The sequence below is a fragment of the Cuculus canorus genome, chromosome 11 (assembly GCF_017976375.1).
Source record: "Cuculus canorus isolate bCucCan1 chromosome 11, bCucCan1.pri, whole genome shotgun sequence".
In the NCBI taxonomy this organism is placed as follows: Eukaryota; Metazoa; Chordata; class Aves; order Cuculiformes; family Cuculidae; genus Cuculus; species Cuculus canorus.
This window is the reverse complement of record NC_071411.1, coordinates 8158176-8184141: the sequence shown is the minus strand read 5'-3', so window position 1 is coordinate 8184141 and position 25966 is coordinate 8158176. Positions and strand designations below refer to the sequence as shown.

Below are 25966 nucleotides of genomic sequence, written 5' to 3'. Positions count from 1 at the left end.
TGGAAGCTCAGCAGAAGTGGCAGCACCTGGGAGCAGCCAACCTTCATACCTGCCTTGGGAAAACACAGAATATAAATCTGGATTCCAAGGGGAGCCAGTTAACATGAGTGTGTGAAAGAGCCCACCACCATCCATGCAGCTGAGGGGGATTGAGTTACTGAAGACCAGTAGAGGAGACAGGAGAAAGACATTTGAGGTCTGTGGCTTTCCACCACTCGGGCACATGTGAGTACACGAGGCACTTGGGTACAACCCCATTTTGCAATTATTCACTCTCCATATGACATTTAAGCTTCTGACTTCGGTTGCTACCAGTAAAAGAGATTAGACTGAAAATGTTCCAGCATGAAAGGCAACCACTGAAGCCAACATCAGGGCTTCTCTTTCCCTCAAATATGAAGGCAAAGCCCCATGGCCTGGCAGTGCAGGACAGCAAACGAGGAAAATGAAGTCATGCTTTGTTAGAATGAAACTAGGTAACTGCCAGAGCACATCAGCAAGGAGAAGCTCCTGTCTGAGCCTGTAATGATTTGCATGAGACCATCCCTTGTTTGCTACTGTGCAGTGCTTTCAGAAGGGTTGCCGATCCCTACTGAATTGCAAATGTTTCTTCCTGTCTTTTCTTGACACACCATGCCTATAAGAGTGCACTGAGGTCAGGTTTGTGTCCCGCCTTCTCTTGTGCCATTATGAAATGGAAAACCAGTGGAGACGTCAAAGTGATCAGGTTTGAGAAACTGCTGTGGTTATTGGTACAGAGTTGACCATACTCTGGAAAATCTCTGCCTGAGATTCGTTCAATTCCAGCCAGGGGGTTCAGATGGGCAGATTTCATGTTTGTGGGGAGTTGTCTGGCGGTGTTTGGATTTTTTTCTTTTAAAAAAAAAGTATTTGGATTTGCTTCAACCAGGATAAAATTAAAAACGTTGTCAGAGAGGATGGAGCACTGGATGGATCCCACATCTGCAGATACTAATTCAACTTCATGATTAGGAAATCTTTATCTTCATTAATGCTCTACATAAAGGAAAAACTGTACTGTTAAATAGAAGAGATGTATCAAAATCAAAATCTTATTCATCCTGGTAATGAGCATTAAAGAAGGACACGTAGTAGTTCCCAGCCCTGCAGAGACTAGATGGAATTTAGTAAGAAGGGAATCAAATGGACAGCAGAAAATATTTTGACCAGCATAGGAGACAAATCCTCCTTTTGAAGAAAAGGCCCACTATCCAAGGTTCATGGTGGAAAAAACTTATTGCATCATAGTTGCTGTTGCTCCATGGTGTCTGTTTAGGTTAGAGTCCCATTTTATTTATCAAACACACAGGCTCTTGCTTCAGTGGTGTATGGAAGCAGACCTTAAAGTGCATATTTCATATCTGAATGAAGCTCTCAAGTACAGGTGCAGCATTTCTAAAATGTCCAAGAAAGACATTTTTCTGTCAAGAAAGAGGCTCCTCCAGCTTGGAACACACATTCTTCTCTTGAAGATTGTAAGACCATTCAACTTACGTTTGGGCTTCTCCTGCTGATCCAAAGAAACCAAACAGCATGTGGAAGTGCTGCAAGGTAGTAGATTCAATCTCATCAAAAATACAGTCGGGAGTTTTTTCTAGTAGCAAAGTCATGTCATTCTGCTGGCCACTCTGACAGCCTTCCCAGAGGAATGCAAGTTGGGTTGGTACATCTTGACAAGACTTCCGCTGTCAAGGACTGCACACAAAATGATGCTAAGGATCCCATTCTGCTCAATATCTTATGGGAAAGATAGTTGTGTTTGCTCATTTTACTGCTATACCAGTTCTAAATCTATGCCCACATTAACCATATAAATGAAACAGAGGGAAAAAAATTAGTTGGTCAAAGAATCCTACAGAGTGGCCAGAGAATTCACTAAAAATCTGTAATTCTGAGTAAGAATGATTACCTGAAAGTTCATGGGGCCTCCCGTGTGAACCTGTAACCTGTAAAAGGGAAAGGATCCAGCCAAATAAGATCTTATTTGTGAAAGTGAAAAATCCACCTAGTCCTTGAAAGGGGGGAATAAACTCTTCAGAATGACAAAAAAGGATACAGCAGGAATAACACACCGCAGTTCGTTACTTCCTGCCCTTCACTGCTATATTATTCCCTAAACCAGCCAAGCGGGAAACAAGACATCAAAAATGAGCGCAACTAGATATCAACACGAAAGTAGCAAGTCTTATTCCACCAGTTCTCAAAGTAAGAAGCTTAACTATATTATATGGTGATAACAGATCGCATCTGAGACACCGTATCTTCAGTCTCAAAGATAGAAACATTCTGTCCACATCTAGGAAATGACTAAGATCCGACCAACTTGGAGGCCGATGAAATTAAGACAACTTTCTTTGAAGGTGCTGAAAGGCATGAATGCTGAAACAAGACCAGGGAACCTGAAACTAGCAGTGCACAAGACTATGTGAATCAACAGAACAGCCCAGGGATGCTGGGGTCAAGCAGTCAGTAAAGAAAAAGAGACCACAGGGTGTAGGTATTTGAATCGGAACATGTTTCCATTCAGCATAGCATTATCCATATCTCACACACAAAAGCAGAACCTATTTCTGTGCGCTGCCCTTGAGGAACATGGCAATATTGCCTTATGACACGATACTCACTCACAAGATGAGCACTTCTCTAAATTAAGTGCTTTCTAACACCAGACAGTCTTGCTTTTTTAGTGGATGCTTTTTTAAATAGCTTGCTGTCCAGTGACTTGGAGTCACATGCTTGTACCATTGATCATTCAGAGATTATTTCACAAATTCTTTGGGAAAATACTCAGACTTGCCTAGATAAATAACAAGAGTTACGCCTGTCACAGAAACTCTCTTCTCTGCCTGGAACAAAGTGGAGACAGGGAGAGATGTTTCCACAGTCAGCACTAGAGCTAAGACTAAGGAGTGAAAGGTGCTACCCTGTAAGTTTGAACTCAGGGCTACTGCTAACAAGCAGAACAACCAGAATAAATGGTCAGTGGACTGACATAAGTAAAGACATTTAGCACATGAGGGTGCAGAATTGGAAAAGAAGGCTGGGACTGTATCTGGCCAATTCCTATTGTTTCAAGAAATACATCCCTGCAGAAGCAGTGACAGAGACTGTTCAGTGGATGCAGACTGACCATGCAGACAGGGACAGGTACAGCCAGAGCTAAACCCAGGAAGGTGGCAGGGACTGCTTAGGCAGGCTCAGTCACCTCTTGGGAAGAGCAGTAGGGACTCTGCTTGTCCCTGGTGGGTGTGAAAGTAGCTCACAGCAACAGGCTTTGAGTGAGCTGCATGGGTGCACTTTCAGATTTTGTGCTTTATTAATTTCCAGATTAATGAGTTACTGGCATCAGGGCATCAGTGTATCTGTGGAAAGTAGGTTCCCTGTTCCCAGCTATCCTAGCTGCACAAACACAGCAAGAACAGAAAGCAGGGCACATAGAGGGACAAAATAACTTCTGGATCCTTGCAGGTTCCTTCTTTTTTCTCTGGCATGAACTAGAGAACCTTGAAGATAGCTCTAAGATGTGCTGTTTCCCACTGACCACAATGGGCCCTGCATCACTGTGCATTCCAGTATGGCCCATTTGCAGTGTCCCCATGAAGTGTTTCATGAATTGAAAGGAATATACAAAATGAGTTGGTTCTTGTCTCTTCGTCTGCCCCTTTCTATAGCCTCCAAGAGCTGTCAGGACAGCATACGAGAGATTAAATGCCAGTAGGAGTCAGGACTAATTTGCGAAAAATGACCAATAAGTTCATTAAATAAACTGTCTGTTAAAGGTGACAGGGAAGTCTGATGTATTTCAGTGTATGCCTTACAGGATGGATCATGCTTGGAAAGAAACTACACAGCTTCAGTTATGTCCGAGATCACTACAGACCTTAAGCAACTATTCCAAAAGACATCAGGAATTCACTAGCATAAATGAAAGCTGCTCTGCCAAATCCTGCAGCACAATGCACAGCAAGTTACCACAGAACTAACCCCCAAAATGTTTCATCAGGGATGACCAAGCAGATGTCTGCTGCATACCACTGAGACCCGGCAGCCTTCACATCCTCTGCCTCAGTCAGCACTGGGCAGGTAGCCGGACTCATTCTCTTAGGTGTACCTGATGGACTTAAAGAGAGGATATAGGCACCCAGAATTAGGCCTAAAAACTGCACTGAACTTAAAGGGTACAAGCAAATGGTGCAAACAGCCCTTCTCCTTGCTGTCCAAACACGAGAAAGGATGCGACAGAGGGCAGCAAGTTCTAATGCGTGACCAAAAGCTGCTGTAAAACTCCTTGTAGGAACAAGGGATCTATTATATTTATCACCAGTTTGCTAAGTAAGGTTAATACCCTGGTATTGACCCTGCCTCGTATGCCCTTAGTAATACTACCATGCTTTGTCCCATTAAGATTTTACAGCAGAAGAGATAACACGTGGTCAATAACTTGTAATAAACAGGTGCTTTTCTTCACCCTGTCCCCACAGCCCCCACCCCGTTGTAGCATGGGAAGATAATGCTCCAGCCAGAGAACTTGTTTCCAATGTCAGCCTGTAACCTGCTTATGCCTGAAGAAAAAGAGACTGATCAGCTATTGTGGTCTTTATCCTGGCAGTTGAATAGCCTGTGTGAATATCAACATTATCATAAATCACTCAGTTGCTAAAAGTCATCTTACCATCAAAAGGAGCTGAATAGTAACTACTTTAAATCCTTATGTATATCCATTTACAGCAGCTGAGCTGTGGGAGTATATAGACCTATTTTTCAGCATGATAATCAAGCCATTCCTCTTTTAAGAGTGAATTCATTTGCCTTGGTATTAGACCCAAATAATAGTTACAGAAATTGATATGTAATCTCCAACTAAACTTAGATTAAGCAGAGGCTTAAACTCCTTTATTCCTCAAAACACGTTTAAAGTCCTCATATAGATTCTAATCTTTGTGTGAATGTGAACATACTGAATTAAATTTAAAAGCCACTGCTTTAAACTGGTGTTTCTCAGTAGCCCCAGAGTAGCCATAAAGATCAGAATCTGTCCTTAATATCTCTGCACACTGGTACTGTGCAGAACTAGCTCCAGACTATTTATAGCTCACACTATATATACACACTGCAGATTCCAAAAACATATTTTATCTTTTGTGAGGACAATGCTTTCAGAAATGTAATAAAAGGCAGTTTTGTTAAAAAAAAATCTGCTCGAACCCTTAACCTGGAAGAGTAGCCCCATGCTGCCAATCAGATAATAAGCTTAATTCTTACATCACACTTTATTTGTAGCTCACTCTGTAGTTAATGGTTGTAGCTTATCTAACAGGAGAAATGTGAAACCAGAGTTTTAGAACAATAGAAACAAGGCTGTCACCAGCAGGCTGCCAGTGAATCACATCCCTGCAGTCAAGTTCTCCCAGAAGGTCATTTGTAACACAAATACATCCCTGCCCAGAGCTGGCAAAATGCTGAAAAGGGTTTCTCAGTTTTACTCTAATAAAATATTGAGCAGATCAATCACCTGAACAACTTCACCTGATTGTATTTTAATTTTTTTAAGTTCTGTTAATTGGAAGACTTAATAGCAAAGTTTACCAAGTGAGCAGGCCTGCTTGCTTCTGCGCCCAGGACTCTAGATGTGGTTTTACCTTCATCCTAAATTCAAGGTATCTGGAAAACAACCTCTTATAAACTTAAGGTAAAAGGAATTTGCCATTCTCTTCCCAATTTTCAAAAAAAAAAAAAAAAGAGACAAATTTATTTTTAAACACTAAGTATCTTTCTTTCATCCCATTCAGAACTGAAACCACTGAAAGACAGTGAGCTCTGTACAAACGATTTGCCAAGAAACAGAAAGCAGCAGTGGTGCTTTCTCTTTTGTATTCAGAGGAATACACAGAAAAAGGACAGGCAAAAAAAAGCTACTACCTGTGTCATAAATATGGAATCTGGTTTTGCTCATATATAATCGTTTTAAAGTAAGTGCTCTCTGCTGCTTAAAGGGAAAAAAATCTCTTCTGCTGCACTTGCAAAAGAGCTCCATATTTTATGAAAGAGGGGAAAAAACAGACGATGGGGGAGCTGTTCTTTGAAGAAGAATGTCATTGGCACAAACAGCTGGCAGTTAGTTATACTATTTATATGTGCAGTAGCTCATGCTTTTTAACAGATAATAAAGCAATATCTCATTTGCAATTCAGGTGAGGAACACCAGTGGCTCTACAGCGCCACTGGCCCCTGGGCCATGTTTCTTATCATATCAGAAACATCTGTCACAGCGCAAATGAATTCATTATAAAAACACATCAAATATGCAGTTTCAGGATGAGACAGCAGTCTGCAAAGAAACCAGCCTGCCCCTATGTAAGCTAGGATGGTCTGTCCCATATTCACCAGTTGGAAGGAGGGCAAGCACTGGGAGGGGTAAGCTGGGGAGGCAGGGCCGGGGGGGGTGGGGGGGAGAGGCAAACCTTAGAAATGTCACAATTATAAATTATCCCTTCTCTAGGAGCCAACTGTGTCTGAGAATGGGCTTGCTCATGAGCGTCTGGCGGTTCCCAGGCAGAGCATGCAGACATGCTGCAAAACAATTATCACATCACTCCACACTGAGTGCTCCGCTCCTCTGGGCTGTGAACAGACCTGACTGTAATCCTGGCCTTTGAGGACCAGAGAACTTCAACAAAATACCAACGGGCTGGGTAGAAGAGAAACCAGGGGAGGTGGTCAGCAGGTGGGTTACCAGCAGAAGAGCACTTGCAGGGGCTCCATGCTCAGAGATGGAAATATATCCATTTTAAGGGTAGCTGATCATGAGATGATATGAGCTTCCACTTCCAGGGAAGGCAAGGTGTGTCTTTGATCTGTGCTGAGGAGACAGACAGGACAGGTTGAAAACAACTTGCTCACCCATCTTCACCCCTGCTGTAACGCTGCACCTGGCACAAATTTAGAATGCAATGATTTGTAATATGGCCCATGATAGCCTCTGGTCTTGCTCTCCAGGGATAGGTCTAATACCCTGGCGAGTATGAGGACATTTTTTGTGCTCCTCTCTAGCAGGGACGAAGACATCTCAAGGTGACTTCAAAATCCCTCATGCCTAGAAAAGGCCTGGAAATACCTCCGTAGCTCTGGAAGCAGGTGGCTGCATTAAGAACACCATGTGCATCCTGCTGTGCCTTTGGGCTTTTATTAAAAAATACAAGGTAAAATGTCTGCCTCTTCTGCCTTTGCTGAGAAACCCCTCTGAACTTCAGCTGATGCATAGGAGAAAACTATGGTCAGGCTCTGGGCTGGACCACTGCCACTACTTCAGTTCAGGCACACACTGCCTTTTCTGTCCCACTTTGCTGAGCCTATACGGCAGCTGCACAATTGTGGATGAAATGAGAAACACCCTCACTTTCACCCCCAAAGAGTACTAGAACCAAGCATGCAGCTTAAGAAAAAAATAAAGGAAAATACCTACTTTAACTTTGCTTCTAATCACAAAACATATATTCTTAAATATGCATACATCAGCAGAAAGAGCGGGTAAGGGCTCCCATTCTAAAGCAAATAGAAACGTGCACTTTGAGCCCTTATATGAAATGGCAGTAAAAGCCCAACCCAATAATTATTTCCCTTGATTTTCAGCCAGACGAGGCACAAGACAAATAAGTCATCAAGGACAAATAAAAGGAGGTTCATTCATCGCTGGAATCTTTAATGGTCACCAAATGAACTAAGATAACTGAGTAACCATTGTAAATATTAATCTTTAAAGGAAAACAATACTCCCAACAACAGGAAGCCTGATAAGACATTGGATGTTGCCATCAGTGTTATGGAGTTTCTCTAATTTCCTTAGTTTTTTCTTATGCCTGTAGAGGGATCAGGAAGGGGAACATATGGTATCTCTCAAAGGAAGTAAATTAACATTATTAATAGCTAATGTGGGAGAGGTAAAACAGTGATTGTTCGTGGTGGTTGTTATTGTGCTTTTGTTGGGGGGAGGCCTGGCAGCCAGTGAGTTTAAGCACTCAGGCCAAATTAAAAATCTTGTATTTATAAACAGAGATCTGATAACAGTTGCCTAAGCATCCATGATGCTTTGCCAGCGCACGCACATCAAGCTGATCTGAAGGGACTGTGTCTTGGGGTTTGTCCCAGGAGCTGGCTAATGCTGGAGAGAACTTATGGCCTGGTCCCTGTTCCCAAATAACTCCTTGCATGGATCCTCCTGTTCTTTGCATTAGTTTGAAGCAGAAGGAATGAGGATAGGTAGACCTGCACTCAAGGAACAAAAGCTGTCCTTTGGCATCCATTGAGGAGCTGGGTTCTCACAGGCAGTGGTCATTGATGCAGGACATCTACTTTCAAGCACAGAGCGATGGCACTAGTAGGTTTCTGAGGGCTGCACAGCAGTGGGATGTGTAAATGGCAGAAGCAATGATAAAGTGCTCTATTATGATTGATTGAATTAGTGACCTGGAAGGGTATCTCTGGGATGCCTTGTCATTTTCCCTGCACTAAAAGAAGAATTTACCTTTCTCAGGCTTCTGCTTTTGTCTCTGTCCCAAACACTTATTAGATGGTATTTATTTACTCTAAATAATATTGACACTTACAGAACATATGTTATAATCTGTGGCTACTCAAAAGTAGCTCTTTCATCCCAGAGCACCTGAAAGCATAAAAAGCATTCGTCATTTTGATCCATCACTTTCTACTTTCCTCCCAGTCATAAAAGCCTGAGGCAATTCCTAGCTGAAGTGGACTTCATAACACCTTTCGTGCTGATACAATCTGAAAAATAAGTTTGGTAGACCTTAGTAGAAACAAGATTTGATTAAAATTACTTAGTAAGTTTGGCAGATATAAGCAAGTTCTGGGGAAATGGTTTAATAAACTATTTAAAAAGAAAACAGTGGATTTTAGTATAACTGACTCACTGGATCTTAATAAAAACTGAGGAGCCTATCAAGAAAACCTCATTCTTCAGTGCACATACTGATTGCTTCATAGACACAAAGGAATGCCCTCTGCCCTTGAAAGCTTATGCTTCAACTGGAAGTTGACAGTTGGATTTTGATTTCTAGGCCTGAAGACGATAACTTGAATACCTTAGGACAGTACAGACTTCAGTTAAACTCAGACAGGTGCACCTACTCTGTAAGGAAACTGTTTTGCTACCATACAACTCCACTTGAGGAGATAATGCAGTAAACTGATAAAGTCTGTGCCTTAAAGTTGGTCTAAAATACTTCTTCCTGAGTGATGATGGGATGTTTTATTTCTTTAGAAACTCGTCACACTGACCGAAGGGTTCATGTGAGGCTGACAGAGTTGTGCACTGTTTGCTGGCACTGTGGAGTTCCATGACAAGGATAAATCCTTCTCTGTGCTGAAGCCTGGGTGGTTTATGACATTGTGAAGTTTTCCACACTGTCAATTTTAGGGCCCTTTAGTATTTCAAGTTATGTAAACTTACAATAAAATAGTTCCTCCTTGGCTCTGAAGAATGGGACTTTCTGCACAATTAGGACAAGGCTGAATTCCAGACAGAAAAGGGCGGATGCTTTCGTGATAGCTTAAGAGAGGAAGTTTCCAAAACATCTATAGCAGTATGAGAAGACAGAAGTATAGCCAGGACAGTTCTACAATCAGTTGAGATGCTATCTCAACGAAATGAAATGCATCAAACCAGACTCCTTACTGACAGAAACAGCTTCTGAGAAAGCTAACAAATCTGCATATCTTCCGAATCTTGTCTACCATTATGATGACACCACCCTCATGATTACAGCCCCTCACACTGTCATTCCAATCTTCCATCCATACAGGGCACTAAGTGTTGTTGTTTGGTGGTGGCAGATGAAAGCAATTCTACTCTAAAACTACTGCAACCACAAAGAGAAAAGCAAGTTAGAGTGCACTTGCAAGGAATTACAACACCAAGCCTAAAAGTTTAGAGATGTCAGAAGACAGGTGACACCCCATCTTAGCCCAATATCAGTGAAGTCTCAGAGGATGCGAGTCTGTGGCAGCTGGAGAACGTGATCAGCACCGTGCGTGCAAAGGACACACACACAGTTAATTCCTGCATGATGTGTGACCCATTTTCTATCCTTATCATGTAATTAATCACATTTTGCGAGAACTTCATGGAAGGAGTGAGTAGTCTGGGGGTGGCTGTGATTACTCAGTTGCAACTTGGACTCTCCACCCAGGCAGGGGACTACGGGGAAATACAGCACACTACCCCTCCCCACTCACCCACCTTGGACCCTCATGCAGAAGCTGTCCCTCCTCCCCCATGGCACACAAGAACAAAGGGCAGACTTGGCTTCTGTCCTGCTCTTGAACAGAGAAGCAGTACCCAGAGCAAGACATCAGGTGACAGCAACAGGTTATTTGTGGTAAAGCTCAGCAACTTGATTACTAATCTCTGGAAACTAGGAGGAAGCTGAGGAAGGATTTTGACCCCACGGTGCATCTCAGCTGGCGTGGGCACACACTGCCTCCTCAGGGCCACCCCAGGGAAGTGTGCCTCCAGGGCATTCCTCCCCACAACCCAAGCCAGGGCATGCCTGTAACTGCCACAGGACAATTTATAGGACAAATATTGAGGATAATTAAGGATAATCTGTGCTTTAGGTGTCTTACAAAGAAGGTCAGGTACTTTCTCTCCCTGTCAGATGTGATAAAGTTAGGCAGCTCCCATTAATAGCAAATACTTATTTCCCAGAGCAAATAATAAAAACGCCGGTCTAGATCCTAAAGGTTTCCTAGATTTAATCTTATCAAAACTCAGACGAGATCATTACAGTAAGTTCTGCCTCTAAAGAGCCTAACAGTGAACGGCATTACCAACAGTAATCTCCTGCTGGTACATGTGTTCCTCGCTGTACCTACACCGGCAAACACAGAGAGATACTATAATATTAATGTCCTGAGTTCAGAAAATAACATGCTTTCAAATATCTTGGCAGGTCAGGGTAGATTAGATAGTCACATGAAAGCAAAGGAGGAATCTGCCCCAGCAACTTCTGCTATTTTTTTGTGGTCTGCTGATTTCATAATATTTGGTCATAAGATGTTGTTTTCAATATTCTCTTATTATCATGACAGGCTTCTTCCTAAAGAGCCTTTGGGTAACAGACATTTGCACTACTGGCAAAGTAGAGAAGCTAATACTAACCAATCCCCGCTCCTGAAAGATCCCACTACTCCCCACACCCAAGGGGGCTCCAGAAGGCACGTATTGTATGATCTCTTCAGCCTACAGATGTGACAGCCAACACAGGAGGAGTCTGGTAAAACAGCATGTTCCAGACCCTGTTTCACAATCCTTGTGCACCTAAAAGCCTCATTTACAAGAAATCAGAGCAACAGCAGTTTCCATCCCTGTGAAGAAGGGATATTCCTTGGAAACATCTGTCTGGTGCCACCAGGGGCAGGATGCTGAAGGTGAAGCAGCCAGAGGAGGCTAACTGGCCTGTGATCAAGCCAAGACTGTGCTCAGGCAAGAAGCAAGTTCAGTGATTTCTATGGAAGGGTTGATTCAAGACATAGGAAAAACATGTGGCAACAGAGACACTGAGAGCGCTGTTACAGTCCACCCATTTATAGCACTCCTGGCATAGCAAATCCCCTTTATCACGCCTTCATGTGTCTATCTTTCCTTTTACCTCTAGGCACATTGCCGCAGTACTTGAGCGGCTTTAGCAACATTTTCAACATATCACCCTGACTATATTTTAATTAAGCATCGAGAGCAGCATTTGATCTTCAAGCCTGCATACAACAACTGAGCTTTTACAAACAACCATGCTCACATAATTATAAAAACAGGAACTGAAAGAGGCCGTTCCATGCAGTCCAGGTAACTGCAGTTCTACATACTCCATAGCGTTAAACAGTTGCATGTTATTTCATGCTTGCTACTCTATGCTTTCATGATCCTTTGAAAGCTCCAAGAAAACAAGTCCCCTGGAATGACCCGTCTACTTAGATCAAAGAACAGGCAAGGGAAAAAACCCTCACAGTGTTAGGCCAGTCAAACTGTCAATGGCTGCAAGAAACCTTCCTAGAGCAGGTTCATCCCCACTTATCTTCTTCATGTGACACTTGAGCTTCGGCAGACAAGCCCTAGTTCCCTCATTGTATGTTTCCATTAAACTCCAGCCAGCTTTATAAACGATGGTACCAATACAAGCATCAATGTCAAGTCACTGTCAGGTTAACAGGTTAGATGGGCAATTGATCCAGCCTGGCACCTGAAACCTTCCCCAATGACGGTACAGTCTGGTACACAGAGAACTGAGCAGAAATGTGGCCAACGCCAGTCCAAACTCCTCTTCACCTGAGGGAATGGAGGAGGGAAGGAGCCTGGATCTCTGCTTTAGTCTTCTCTAGTGGAGTCAGGCTTAGTGATGCATGGGGCCTAGAGCATGCATAAGGTAGAGCAAAGCAAGAGCCTAAGGGGCAAACCCACCATTGCACTACATACAACAGCAAGGGTATCGCATACAAAATGGAGATAACGGTGTCACCATCACTATTTGTGACTGTCTCTGCTTTGGGATGTTTGCTTTTTTTTTATATTTATACAAGCCAAGGCAGTGTTCCTCAGCTCTAGGTTAACTGATCTTATCACCCATGACCAAGCTCTGCAGAAAGGCAGGTGGCAAGTTCACAAGGACACTCCTAGCAATGAACAGCAGCTCACAAGAAAAGCCCAGGGAGCGAAGGTGACCTGCTGCATACCAGTCCCCAGGTTTGTGGACTGTGTTTTGGTTGATGGTGAGACTAGATGGAACTGGCTACATTACATAATGTTAGCCAAGAGTTCAAATTAAAGCCTCACCAACATGACATTAAAAGCCTCTACAATTAATCTTGCATTTTGCTGGCTCCCAACAGAGTGCAATGACAGGGCAGGTGGGTGGCACTATTTTTGAACTCCAGGATGCTGATCTGAAGCTTGCTAGATTTACACTCCAGCTTTTTAATTCAACTTCACACCAACGGTGCCTCATGGAATCGGCGTGTGTTCAACAGGCAGCTGAGCCAGATTCACCTCTGTTCTGAATCTCCTGTGTACCAGCTACATGACCACAACAAACCTACGAGCACAAAGGCAGATAAAGTCAAGCTCCGGCACCCTATACCCCCTTCTCAGGAGATCATTCCAGAACTGTTTACAATGAATTCTGTATTCAGGCAATACTAGTCACTTGAGCTAGAAAGCAAAAGAGTAGGGTTAATTTACTTTTAAACACCAGCACCACTTAAAGGCTTCTGACTTGCAGTTAGCCCTATTGTTTGGCCAGTAAGTGTTATAGTTGCCCTGGTGCATATGCAGACCTTTCGACTCCAAGACCTTAAAAGAACTACTTATAAAAAATATTGATATCATCATATTACTTTACAGATTGGAAAATACAGGCTTCAGATCGCTTGTGCAGAATCCTATGGTAGAAGAGCTCAGAATTACACCCCACACAGCTCTCCATTGTCTAACTAATGCCCAACCGTCTGCATATTTTTCAGTCTGGCTCTGCTGAAATATTTTGTTGTGACAAGAATCTAAACACTTATTACTTTTTATTTAAAAACTATGAGATCACGTTAGTGACATGTAAAACTACAAGCAATGCATCCAAATTTAAATTTTTCCCAAAGCAGAATGGAAACATTTTAGTCAAGCTATAAACACTGGGTGGGCTTACACTATCAGAAAGAAAAAAGCACTTTGTATTCAATGTAAGGATAAATTCAGCTTGACAAGGGGATCTGTCAAGTCTGACTTTTGCTCCTCGCCCCACATCTACGACAAACCAGATAAAGTACTTTGTGTTGCATGTGTTCCTTACCAGGCAGTAGAGATAGTTAACCAATGCCAGTGACCAAGCATGCTTGTACAAATAAGCCAAGTGGCTAAGCATGCAAGAGCCATGTGCACCTACTTGGGAGCACTAGTGGAAAAGTTGGCTTCTAACATATTTCCTAACTGTTTTTTTAAAAAAAAAAAGAGCTAAAAGCTGAATGCCCAGTGACTGTCAGAGCACAATGACTGCTGCCTGCATTTTCTGAAGCCCTTAGAAAACACCAGCCAAGAAGAACGGTTCAATCTGTAATACAATCATGTAGTTGTATATATCAACTACAACTTTGTACCACTAATCCCAGACTGACAGGGACAGTGCAGTTAGTATATACAGTAGTCTAAAACACACGTTGGGTGCAATATGGCCATACGGCAGAAGTGTGTTTTTATAACGGATGTCTTATGCGCAAAGCTGTGTCAGGTTTGGTACTCTTTGAATATTCTCTCAGCACTTCTGCATTTGAACTTTTGGGTTGGAGACCTGGCTATTAATCCATAATGAGAAAGACAGACTGATCTGTTATTCTATCTTGAGCCTGGCTTAACTTCACTTCACAGAATAAGGTCATGCTCTGTTAAGTCTGTACTTTCACATCCCTTAGTAACTTTGAATCATCCTAGCTATCAATGCACTGACATTTATGATCTTCCACTATCACTCCTTTGTTTATGTTCAAAGTTCATTCATTCCTTCTTCCATTAGGGCTCTGTAACTCATTCTCTGCCCTAGTACCTCCTGCTACCTTCTTACTCGAACAATCAAAAGTTTTTATCTGTCACTGAAGAAGAGGTAGTTTCCATGGAAACTCTGAAGAACAGGCTAAATTAATGAGGCATAAAATGAAGACAGCGTCCTTAAGCTCACCCATTTTGAAATCTAGGTCAGCAGTGTTTGCTTAAAACATTCCACTCTTCTAAACCCATGTTCATTTGACTGTTAAGGATGTAATAAAGAGAGGCTCTAGAATACCTAAAACTTAGCATGTTTAATATAATACCATATGTCCATGTGAATAAATTATTCTTGCAATTTCTCCCAGCCTATTTTCCCTGTTCAGTTTCCTTGGATAACCTATGAGCATTTAGTTTTATTATCAAGTTACTTATCTTCACCAAACATTTACTCTGGCCATCATAATGTGACTTTCAGGTACTGTTCAAGTAACCTGCTACCATCTCACTGAGGGCAAGAGGTATTAGCTATGTCATCCATTATAATCTCATTTAGAGGATCTACAGGAATGAAAGGGCTGTGCGCATGAATGTGAAATTCAGTCTCAACTTGAACAACACACAGGCAGAAGCCACGGAATGAAAACAACACTGAAATTCTGAAGTAGGATTTGCTTACAGTTGATGCTGACTGATCTCAGCCACCAGCTACAAGTAGCAAACGCTGCTCTGTTGAAGTGTAACGGACCACGGCACAGTAAATGAATTAATTGCATTCAGTGAGAATCACAGTTCCTCTTGGGAGGAAAAAACAGCCATACCAAGTGTTAGTGCTAAAATATGCTGTCAAGTACATAGGGTTATGGAAGGCTGCCTCAAAAAACCTGCTGTGGAGGGAAATAACACTGATGATTTGCTAGTTATTTCCTCTGCTAATTGAAAACAGATGTAATCAGTTGCAGTCAAATACATTTTGAGGTGCAACTACTTCACAACTAAAGATACCCAAGTTTTCAGGCACATCTCAATTTGATCTCCATAGATTTTTGTCTATAATTTACGCTGACCGAAGGCCTTCAGGTCTTTCATAGCCGATTGATGACCTGTTCCCACTAAAAGGTAAGGTCCTGTATAACAGGGAGCTTTGATTTTTTTTTCTGTCTGCAGTTGATGATGATGGGATTTTAGCTGTTGATGACAAGCAAGAAACAAAAGTTAAGAAAATACCTATAACCTTCCCAAGAAAGCAAGGTGCCCCTGATGACAGCTAACAAAACCAGTTTGCTGTCCTAGTAAAAATTTATGTATGTTCTTGTTCTATTGAATATCAAAACTGAATTAAATCAACTATTTTTCTGACCAATGCCTTTTCCCTGCCTAAGCCCCTACATAATAGGTTGGTTTAAGAGTGATGTACAGCCAGGACAGTCTGAACAAGTTATCTGAAGCAGAACAACAGTCCCCAAAAACATTTTGGTTTAATCCAATTACACTAATTAAAACAATTATTTCCACTTAGCTTGTTACTGAACTGCTTGCTTGGCACATCTAGACTTAACACATACAAAGGTCAGGTGTAGCCTCTCTAAAATACAGGGAGGACCAATAAAAGGAGTGTTGCAGGATACAAGTCTCTAGATGTTGGTGGTGGTTGCTCAGGTACATACATTAACAACAGGCAGGTAAAGAGCCTCTGGCTTGTTTCATCTCGTCTACACACATCACACTATTCCTCTCAGCTCTGACTCCACTCCTCAGTTGCGCTGCAAACTGAATTCCCAGCCAGGGAAGTTTTCTCCAATGGTAAGTTAGGAAACAAAACATGAAGAAACCTTAAAATTTCTCTGAAAAGGGGTACTTTGCGGTGCTGATTTAAGAACAAGACTCATAAGGTTCACGGTTTGCCCTTTAAATTTGCAAGTGAAGCATCTGCTACTCATGCCTACACCTTTTGCAGACTTTCTGGAGCAATAAGCAATCCATTTTAGAGAAGAATCAAATACAGACATAACTGTCAAACTTATTTTCTATTTTTTCAGTTTCCTTCAGCTTACTCCATGTTGCCAGTATTGCTTTGTCTCCATCACTTTACAATTCTCTAGCATGCCTGTCTGCTGCCAAATCCTTCCCTTGACACAGAATAAAAAAATCATCTGCTTCCCTCACTTGAGCCTCCAACAAGCCACAGTGGCTTTCTTAAATACAGCGTTCTACAAAGAAGCACAGAAAGTAGTTCTCAGTCACTCCCACTTGATTACCTTACAATTTTTTAAGTTACTTTTTCCCCCCTGTGTATACCTCTGATATTAACCTGAATAATGCCTCTAACTGGCTACCTCAACAAGTCCCTAGGTCTTTCAAAGGGCCACCATTCCTTTTTTTCACACAAGACAGCAAGCCATTTTCCCCCTTTGCTAACCCAGAACCACAGGATCACTGCCTCACCACCTGCCTTTGGTCAAAGTAGGTGACACAAAACTAGAGTTTTGGAGTTCCCAAAACAACAATGACTTTGGTATAGCGGATGCTGCTGTAAAGGAATTTTGGTGGCTGGGTTCCAAAACCCAGGGCATCAGGGTTTTTCTTACATGATCTCATGTTCTCACTCACTGTTCTCATCTGTATCAAAAGGACAAGGCCACAATGTCCATACTATCATTTCTCTGTACCTTGGATTTTTATAATCTACAAACATCCAAGTCTTTATGCTGTGCTTGCGAGAGAACCTCCTGTGCCTCCCAGTGACTAGCGTAAGTGTTATCCGTAGGGGTATGAGACTTAATTCACAAAACACATGCCCAAACTTCTGGATGAAAAAAAGATGAGCTTGGATTAGCTACTGTTTTACCTCTTGGGTGACGAAGTTAAAAGCATAACACAGCAAAACAAAGTCATAAAGTCATCAGACAGTCCTCTGATTATGATGACAACAAAATTAGCCTGTTCAGTAGGTCAATAGATCTATTGATCTATCTGGGGAGAACATAAATAATGGAACATATGCCAAGCACATGTGGATAAGAAAGGCACAGAGTAATCCATCTCTGAATGGCACCTGCTAAATTGCTGAACATATAAAATATGCCCTTGCAATTCACTGTCATGATATTTATTCAAAACACTGATCTCTTAGCAGCCTGGCCAGGGCCCAAAATACCAATATATATGACAAATCTCAGCTAGGAATCTTTTGGGTTCCATCTCTTCGGTCATTCTCATTCAGAGGGATTTTGGTACCCTCATTTATGCTGATCCAGAACCTCTGGGTTATCTTTAGCTGAGGCTTATGCTTTGATGACAAACTGCATTCTGTCATTCAGGTATCCTTCTTCTATCCCAGGAACGCAGCTACATTAGAGTTTGCTTTATTCCAGGGAGAGAGATGTTAATCCATTCTTGTGTTACATCTTGGCTGGGTTCCTCACACTCTTTACTGACAGATTTAACAGGCAGGGCCATGAATTTAATGCAGTTTAATCCAAATTCATCTGCCAAAGATGCCACCTGAGACTAAATGTTCATGTATCATTTTGCCTGGCTTTAGATCCCATCACCACCCTCCCCAGGAAAGAAGTGTACTGACATTAACAGTTTCTCCGATAATGCTTGTTGCCATTAATTTGTCTGATCCTCTGCATACGCATACATTGCTCCACGCTCATCCTTTCACTTCGCTCTTGATGGACCAATTTAATAATCTGAATGAGATTAGAGGGTATACTAATTAATTTCAGATATGGAATCCAAATCGGGAGGTGCTGCAAACAACAGGGAAACAGAATTCAAAAAGAGCTCATAAACCTAGGGACAAAACAGGAAAACCTGCAAGAACACAAACAAACATTTGGAAAAAGGAAAATAACATAAAGGATACTTTCATAGCAGAATCACTGCAAAATGTTAATGTTAAATGGACTGTAGAAACTAAATCAGATCAAAACTTAGAGTAAAATACTGCATTAATGAGACAGCACATGGCTAAATAAACTGGAGTTTTGTTGGTCAGAGGCAGGGCACATCTCTATACCCAATTTACTCCCAGGATACCACAGGTCAGAAATACAACCAAGAAAGCCAAAGGGTGAGAGGAAAATCAAAAGTTATTTATAAGGATAGATATGAAGGTCTAAAAGTGAGTGGCACAGCCAGATGGATGGGGAAGGAGTAGGAAGGCTGGCAAGAGCTTGGTAAGAAAACTACCATGGAAAAGAAGAATTTGCAAAAGGTCAGGGGGCTCAGCTGGGGGGAAGAAAAAAAAAAGTTGAGCTATAACAAAAGGAGGGTCTAGTGTTACTGTCCAGAGGATGGTAGAGTCTAGAATTCTGCTGGCCTGAAATATATTCCCCAGGGAAGTGAATCTGATGGCTAATATAAGCCAGGAATGGGCTAAAGAGCAATGATAATAATAAAAAAATACTGTTTGTATTTCTGTGATTAAATCGCTAACTTTTTGAGTGCCAAGGGGCAAATCCTCAGCTGAGCTAAACCACTGCAGCTTCAGCAAAGCCCGTGCCAGTCTACACCAGCCAAGGTCTGACATACCCAAGGTCTTTTGTTGCTACAGTAAGCAATACCCACTCCATCTGACAGCTTGTGAAATGACTGTGGCTGCTTCCTCCTACTGCTCTTTTTAAAAGAAGATCCCCCCCTAAATCTCATATCAGAGGATTAGAAAACCTAACTTTATGCCTAAAATGAGGGAGCTTTTAAACTGGATTTACTCTTTTCTTTGCTAACAAGGCTCTCTTCTTACACTGGCATTTACCTCTCCATCATGAAAGAGAGGTAAATGCCTCCCCTCCAATTTATTAACTGTAATTAGAGAAACTGGATTTTGCTAGAGAACTTAAGATGTTACTCTATGGCTTCTTCATGATTATTTCCATAGGCAATACTTCAAACTAGACAATACTCACATGGCCCCAGAATGGCCATGATTCCCAGGACCAGTCATGATAACATTTTTTCCTTTTGGGAAGTCAGCAGTATGGAGCGGCTGGGGATACCAGACAGAAACCCTGATCCAGATAAACTCAGCATCAGTTGTGCCATTGGCAATGATTTTGCTGCATCCACATGCCTCAAACAGTTGCACCATCTGCCATTACTCCTCTGCACCAAAAATCCCTCCCTATCTGAGGTTCACACCAGCAAAGAACTGTTGTCTTTCCCCATTCCCACCTTCCAATATCATTTCTGGGACAAAACCGAATGAACTTTCAGGCCAGGATACCATCCACCATGTTCAGTGGTGCCCAACTTGCTCTGGGCCATCAAAAATAGGTTTATCATTTAATGATTTTGGGAAGCTCTGAAAAGCATTAGCAATGTAGAACTAAGTTCGTGCCAGTGGGAGTCAGAAGCCTCATGGGATTGGCCTGACTGCAATTGTCCCAGGAAAAGGGAATTTGCTCCATCTCAGAGAAGGGAAAACAAAAAATAAAAAAACAACAACAAACAAACAAACTTCAGACCTTAAGAGAGGTAATAAATTTAATTAGAAGAAACATTTTACTTCATATGCAAAGAATTGCATGGCCAGTAAAAATCTTTATATGGTAGGGCAGAAGTTGAGTAAGGCTTAAACCAGGGAGCAAACTCATCGTTTGACACTGCATCCCTACAATATATGAGGAAATAAAAAGGCCTATTGAAAATAATTTTCCCTGCCAGGTGTCTTCAATGACCCAGTTTCAATGAGATTATCAAACCAGGTATTCCCTAAGATATTAGAAATCCAGCAGATCTATGGGGAATTATAATAACGGATCAACTGATACATCTAGAAAAGCAACTAAGTTTTCAGATGAGCCCTTCAGCTCTGAAGCAGGAGCCACTAGCTTAACACTAAGCAGAGGAGCTAGAGAAGCCATTCTGAGCTTATATTTATGCTCAGAAATCCACCTTATTTAAAGGCCTGCGCTCATTTTCTTTTGAGCTCATGTCAAGGCCTAAGCAGCATCAAACTTTCTTAAGCACAGGCTTCCCCCCTCTTCCGAAAGGGCAAATCATTGTGAATTATGGAGTTCAAGTTTTGCGGCTGTTCCTGTCCAACTGCTGAAGATAGGAGAAGGCAAACAAGAGAAGATCACTGTGTTACGAGATGTAGATTGGAGAAGGGAAACAAGCATCCTTTATCAGGTCACACAAGTTAAATAGGAAGGAACCAGCTCATAATACTTAATATGTTGCATGTCCATGAGTGCCTTGCAAATATTAACTAATCCTCACAAAACGCTTCTGAGACAGGTTAATGCAAACCATTCGTACTTATGCAAGCAAACAGCAAGAGTGTCCAGAGCCTGCTTGTGTGCTGTGTTAGTGATTCAAGAACTGAAGCGGTTCAGTGAAATACATCTCCCAACTTTCTCCAGTCCATCTGGCTTCAGTGTTAGCAGAAAACATGACCAATACCATGTTGAAAGTTCAAGCATAGCCCCAAGCCTATCTGACAAGGCAGGACCTAGAATTTTAATGGAAATCCGTACTGGCATTATGGGAGGAGTACCGCTTTAAAGGATTGGGATGAGAAACTAAGAAAGAGGCTGACCATTTCAGCTCAGCTTTGGAAACTTCGGGTTTGGTCCAGGTGTGACTGATACCAGGCATATGCCATTCACATAGGCATGGAGAAGAAATTCTCCATTTAGAGAATTCTCACCAAGACTGACAGACTAAAATGCATTTTTTCCATGAAAGGCATTCCTTGCCTGTGTGTCTAATCCAGCAATTAAATACAGCAATTACATAACTAAATTTACAACCTTGTGTTGTTCCCTCAGTATTACTTAATTTTCCTTTCTACTAAGGAATGAAATCCACTGCTTATTTAAGCTGGTAATCACAGGCAAATATTTTTTTCTTTTTTGATAGCAATGGCTTTCATTGGCAACAAGAACCTGGCCAGATCTATCCTATTTTCCTGCCTGCATTATGAGACTGAGGGCAAGAGTAGTTGTTTAGCCTCCTACCCTACAAAATACAGTCTCTTGAACGTACGAGTTATGGCAGTGGGGATGGTTCGGTGCAACAGAACTAAAGGAGTCCTCAACCAGCCAAGATAAAACCAAAAAATTGATCCATACTTGGCCCTTAGGTGACAATTCAAATACTTTAAAAGAAGTTCTCAGCCAGTGAAATGATTGCTCAAAGCAGGGGAGATATCTAACAATTTTGGGTTTCCCCTGACATAAAGAGAAAATTCACACACTTTGAGATCTTGGATGAAAAAGAGGTGCAAAACCAAAAGTGCTAATCTTCTATTGAAAAGAATAGACAGGTTAAATTCCACCGTTTGGTTCCCCACTCTATTGAGATAAGCATGAAAACATAAACATGACAGGCTGGGCCCCATTCTATTAAGATTTAAATTTAGCAAGGAACTGGAACATTACTGGGAGCCTTATGTCTAACCCCTGCCTCAGTTAGAAGCAAATACACTTAATTCTTGTCCCATAGCTAAATCTGAGTGAATTACCAAACACCAGGCCAATAAAAGACCTGTCCAATACAAACCTTATCTGCCCTAGATGCACATATCTGCTTACAATATCCTTTGTTAGTTAAACAAAACTGAATCATTGTTGCTAAGAAGTTAATATTGTTTAAGATACACTGGCTAACACAGAACACTTTCCTGAGCTCCCCAAAACACATTCCTTTTCCATTATCTTAGTTTCTTCCCCCTTTTTGTTTCCCTCTGATTTGGCTAACGCTGAAGTTTTCTTTAGGTGAACTTGCTCGTAAGATGAATGTGAACTTTGAGGCAGGCAAATATTTCAGTTGATACAGTGAAGGGTAAATAGCTGTTCAGATCAGAGCAAACAATTAATTTGAAAAGCCACAGCAAGTTCAAGTAATTCCCCAAGCATTAAACAGAAGCCTATTTGCTCTGTCTCCTATCAGCTCACCTTTTTCTTTATTATTTCCTGAACACACTTGCAGCCTTTTAAACCTCCGTCGCCACTGCCCAAAATTCCTCCATCCAAACAGTGAGTTCCTGTGGAATAAAAGCAACCATAGCGTTCCAGTGCCCCTATGAATGAACAGCCTGCACTGCTTTCCGTGATGGGTTTTTTTAATTTGATCATCTTTTCTAGTGCTGAGACAGTACACGACACAAATATCCACACAGAAATGAAAATAAAAAGAAAGGCTTTATTACCCGAGCAATATCAGTCAAGATGCACATCCCTGGCAGAAAGATACCACTACACTGCAAGAGCAGAGCACTCCTAATGGCCATCTGGTGATAAAGCTGCACTTTGTATTGATTTGCTAAAAACATCTCAAACTCTCCCTACATTTCCATGCCCTGGAGCACTAAAAGGCCTACTATGAAAAATACACTTTTGTCAGGGTAATTTCACTTGCCCTGGTATATGTCTGCCTGCAGAACTCTGTGCACCTGAGAGTACCACTTCACATGTCTGACTGAGGTAGCGTAAAACAGCAGAAAAATCAGAGAGTCAACCAGTTTGGTAAGATGCGATGGCGCACCAGGATCCCTGGCTGCAGCTATCTTACGGAAAGCTACGCAGGGTAAGTGAGGTCACAGCAAACTCCAGGCCACTGTAACCAGACATCCCGAGCATCTCTGCACAATGCCACAGCCTGCAGCGTGGGCAGGAACAGATACGCTGAAGTTACGTAGGTGAGACATACTTGCAGAAACCAAGAATCTCTTTTGGCTTTCAAAGACAGCATTGATAAGAGTAACTTTTTACAGCATGTGCATCTCTATCAGAGGTAAACATCTTTCACTGACTACCAATTTTTCTAGCCTAAGGTTTGATGAAAAACATTTTTGACAGTCTGAATAATGAAGTCTCGTTTCACACAAAACAGAGGTTTGGTGGCAGCAGTGGAAGCTGCATGATCTATAGATCAGTCTGAGAGTCCATTACAGGCCTCTAAAGGGTTTAATTTCAAAAGGGTGGCAGTGAGAAACCCCTTAAGCCATGAGCAGTCCTTATAACCGCACAAACAGCAACCCCCTCTGCAAGCATAAGGGGCCCAAGCACAAATTCACCCTAAATTTCTGCTGGTATCAAGTAGGTCTCATTATGAGGATAATGTACAGACCTAAACATATAACACAGCCAAGCGGTCACAGGTGGGGTGGGCTGTCTCTCCACATGGAATGCATTTGACACCATTTGATAACTTTCCAAAGCAGAAGAGCTAGAGGTACAGCCCAGCATAGTAAAAATGACTGTCAAAATTAAAATACAATCATCATATGTGTTGACTAAGTTTGTCTTGGAAAGAAACTTTGAAGCCTGGCTGTCTGGGGGCTCCTGAAATAGCATTTCCCAAAGATTCTACAAAATAGGGCACTAAAGTAGTCAGTGAAGATGCATTGTTGCCCCACACTGGACAGAATTAGAATCTTTCACCACATGTCATCAACCACTACAGGAAAAAAAGCTCATGGTGACTCATCTGGCTGGGGTGGTGGGGATCTGTGGCTTCAGAGCAGGAGGAAATCATCTGCTACACAGTTGTGTCCACTGTGAAATCACACATGGCTGTGATATACAACACACACCAATTGTGATGCTCCCATATAACCCTGATTTTTTTCTTTCTTTTTTTTTTTTTTTTGAGTATCAACACTGAGAAAGTGTCAATTCAAGTGTGAATTTAAGAACTGGATGGAAGAACATGTTCCTTTTCAGACCAAGCAAGATCAGTCAACAAAATCAGATGAAATGAAACATTAAGTGGAACAGTTCCAAGGCCAAGAAAAGTGATGCCACGATCAAAAATAGTATCTCATCACAGAAATACCTCCTCCTAGACCTCCACAGTTAAATACAATCATAGAGCAGAACATATCTAAAAAGATTCAAAGCATCTATTCCTCCTGCCTTCAGAACACTTCATACTCTGCATTCCTGATCAATTGGAATATCCTTTTTTCAAAGCTGTAGAACACTCAATCTTTGGAACCAGAAACCCAAGATAAACCTCTCAGGAACTATGGACTGTCACAAACATAACTAACTCCTCCAGCATCTTTCATGGAGATATCATAGAGGATTATAGAAATACACATCACACACATCTAAAAGCTTGAAGTGGCAAGACAACAAGACATTTGATGGCACAGGCAACCCATCCCCATAAGGAGCACAAAGGAGACCAGGTGACGTGACAGACGGACTTTACTTCTCTCATCACTGCAAGGCACAGTGCTACAGTGGTGCTTGGAGCAGAGGGAATGGCCAAGCAGGATCAGATAGGAGGCTTCCAACTCCCAGTCCAGAATGATATGGGTTCCACAAACCCATCACAAACTCAGACTGGGAATCTTTCCTGCCTTACTTCATCTTGTGCTGCACACATCCACCTCTGGTCTGCATGCAGGCTCATCTGCCTTTGTGCACATCTAGCCCAGCTTTACAGGTAGCCCCTATAAAAGTTTCCCCCTTTCCTCCACCGCAGCTTATATAAGCTACTCACTACCTACTATTTTAGATTATACATAGCAACGTGATTAGGAAAACAGAAATAACGAGTTTGGGGATAATTTCCTTCCCTCCCCTCTTTGTTTGGTTTTCTGGAACTACTTCATCCCAAACATTTGTAAATAGTGCCTGGAGTTACATTCCAGGTTTCAGCAGTAAACACTACACTAGCTAATATATATAGAAGGATCCCTGTTCTTTCAGTGTATCCAGGCAACCTCGCAATACAAAGTTAAAGTGCAGCTATTTGTTCAAAAAGTGTTTTCACAGCTATTTCCTCTTTTCCCCTCTTGGCTTTTTCCACCAGGCACTATTTGTATTTATCATCTGGAGATTCTGTTCCCTTTTTCCTTTTTAAAACCTTTACAACAGCTTGTTTTAAAAGCATCAAAGCACAAACATTTAGCTTATAATATGGTATGATTTAAATTATGAAGAATGAATGAAAAAGAGATAGTTTCACAGCAGCACCTGAATACAACTCCTTCACAATACGCTTTGTTAACTCTGGAAAGCTAATTTCTAAACACTAATGAAACCTTAGAAAGAATAATATAGGAAGAGAAAAATATTTAGACAAATAGTAAAGCAACCCAAAAAGGCGTCTTGCTGTATTCTACCTAATACTAGTTGAAGTTTTCAGAATAAAACAACTTCCCTCAGAGAGCATAGGTCAGGCTGAACTAAAGTTTATCCAAAGGAAAACGCTAACTTTTATTACATCTTCAGCTGAAAGCACTTTGGAGTAAAGCCAACATCTCAATAGGAAGTTTTTTTCATTTCAAAATGCCAATTAAAAATGAAAACTGTTTGAAAATGTCTTTAGAATATTTTTTGTTCTCTGGTTCTTGAAGCAATTTTCTCCTGTTGTGGCTGAAATAATCCCATGGTTCTAAACTGATTCCCCGCCCCTCCCCCCCCATTTCAAATTTTG

At 41.7% G+C, this 25966-nt stretch overlaps 2 long non-coding RNA genes across 3 annotated transcripts; both read left to right on the top strand.

The window, feature by feature from the left end:
* Positions 1-97: 97 nt before the first annotated feature.
* LOC128853303 (uncharacterized) lies at positions 98-25843 on the top strand. Its single transcript, XR_008451752.1, has 3 exons — positions 98-225; positions 15603-15679; positions 24170-25843. It is a non-coding gene; the product is annotated as an uncharacterized LOC128853303 (long non-coding RNA).
* LOC128853302 (uncharacterized) lies at positions 6311-9278 on the top strand. Of its 2 annotated transcripts, XR_008451750.1 has the most exons (4): positions 6311-6435; positions 6521-6745; positions 7072-7220; positions 7651-9278. It is a non-coding gene; the product is annotated as an uncharacterized LOC128853302 (long non-coding RNA). The 2 variants fall into 2 exon arrangements; XR_008451751.1 differs by having other exon boundaries at positions 6521-7220.
* Positions 25844-25966: the final 123 nt, after the last annotated feature.